The sequence below is a fragment of the Marmota marmota genome, unplaced genomic scaffold (genome assembly GCF_001458135.2).
Source record: "Marmota marmota marmota unplaced genomic scaffold, marMar, whole genome shotgun sequence".
NCBI lineage: Eukaryota > Metazoa > Chordata > Mammalia > Rodentia > Sciuridae > Marmota > Marmota marmota.
Window position 1 is genome coordinate 22,452,210 of NW_026000082.1, and position 1,787 is coordinate 22,453,996.

At 51.8% G+C, this 1,787-nt stretch overlaps 1 protein-coding gene across 5 annotated transcripts in view; it reads left to right on the plus strand.

Annotated features, from left to right (window-relative positions):
* Positions 1-938: 938 nt before the first annotated feature.
* Foxj3 (forkhead box J3) overlaps positions 939-1,787 on the plus strand; it is a 114,696-nt gene continuing 113,847 nt past the window's right edge. For 3 of the 5 annotated variants that reach the window (XM_048815621.1, XM_015485173.2, XM_015485175.2), the window contains exon 1: positions 1,556-1,734. The gene's annotated coding sequence lies outside the window, so the exon portion shown is untranslated. Of the gene's footprint in view, positions 1,186-1,555; positions 1,735-1,787 lie in introns of those variants that run through there. The other 2 variants (XM_048815618.1, XM_048815620.1) reach the window with 2 other exon arrangements.

Below are 1,787 nucleotides of genomic sequence, written 5' to 3' on the forward strand. Positions count from 1 at the left end.
CGGGGAAGTGCTAGGGATTGAACCCAGGGTCTTGTGCATGCTAGGCAAGCTCTCTACCTCTGAATTATATCCCCAGCTCTCCCTCACTTCTTTAAAGTTTGATTAGAGTATGATGAATGGGTTCCCCCCACAGTTCTATTTAAAATCACAACACCTATTCTTCCAGGATTCTTTATAGCCCCTTACTCTGTTTTTTCCGATAGTACTCAATGCCTTCTAACATACTTAATAATTCTCTTATTGTGTTTTTCATCTTTCTCCTCAGACTATAAAATGAAAGCTCCAAGAGGGAAAGATAAATGTTTTTTCCTTCTTTCTTTTCTGTTTATGGATACATCTTGAGCACTGGTATCTGGCAAACTTAGCAGTGACTGACAAGTATTTGTTGGATGAATGAGTAAATGAAACTTCAGAATATTGCTAGAGCGCTACTTAGAGAAGAAATATATGAGTACTTTGAATCCCCAGTTCCCAGAGATTCTTGCTAAAAGGCAGGTGTTCAATGTTTGTTGAGGGAATAGAGCAGCTCAGATCTTTAACTACTTGAGGTCTTTATCTGATCCCCTTGAGGTTAAAAAAAAAAAAAAAGTTCCCAGGGTCAATCATTCTGGTCTCTGTCCTTTCATCCAAACAACCCAGTATTCAACTAACAAATACCTGATTATCCATGTATTGATTATCTACTGAGTTCAAAAGTGTTCTTGGAAAAAAAAAGTGTTCTTGGTGCTGTAGGGAGAATACATGACTAACGCAAATGAAGCAACAGCAAGTAATACCTCAAAAGTAATCAAGTGTGAAACTATTGGGCAGATTATCAGTGCTAATAGTTTGGAGAAAGAATCAGCGAAGATTGACGTAGAAGTAAATTCCAAAGTCCACCATGCGCCCAACTACCCTTCTAAATGCTCCACCTGTTGACAGCAGGACCATAACCTGGACAATGAACCCGTGAATCAGAAGGGCCTTTAGAGTTCCAAGTCCTTTGTTTTAAGTAGAAGGAAAGTATGACTAGGCAGGGGAATGGCCTCCACAGAGGTAGGCCTAGAACCCTGGCCTCCTGTAGTTCTGAAAAGGAGTCCTGAAGGAAGGTACAAGGCGCCTTTGTTGAGGCCTGCAGAATCCAAGCTGCGCCAGGTCGAAAAAGGGGTCCGGTTTCTTGGACAGGCTAAGGTACCGGTCCCTACGGTGAGGTGGCAGGGTTGGGGGGCTGGGGGAGGTCACGAGGCATGATTCCTCTGGAACACGGGACCTGTGGAATCCTTGGAAAGGGTCCAAAGCCGCTGATCCTTGCCATCCTTCATTATGGGGTCCCCGATCTCACCCACGGACGCCACTGTGGGGCGCAGGGACCCGCGTCGATGGCAACTGCCAGCCTCTTGTAGACAACGACTGTGCGCCCAGAGAGCCGCTCAAGTCCCCGGGCACTACTTGCTCCCGCGGAGGGATCCGCGCAGGGCGTAGAGACCGCTTCCGCGGAGAGCCGTGACGCCGCCGACGCTGGGCTGGTGGCGCAGCGACGTCGCGGGCGGCGGGGGCGGCAGGGGGAGCGGGTCGGGAAGTAGTTCCGGGTGCGCGGCCCCGGATGTTGGCTGCTCCCGCTGCTGGCCGCCGCTCTCGGCGCTGCTCGGGGCCTTGGCCGCTCGCACCAGGCGCCGTTGGGACCTTTCCCGGGGGGCGGAGACGCACGTAGCGGCCGGGGGCTCGGCCGGGCCGTCCCGGCCTGCTCAGCCTGAGGTGAGTGCCCGCCACCGGGGCGGCGGGCGAGGAGGCGGGGCCGGGGCATCTCC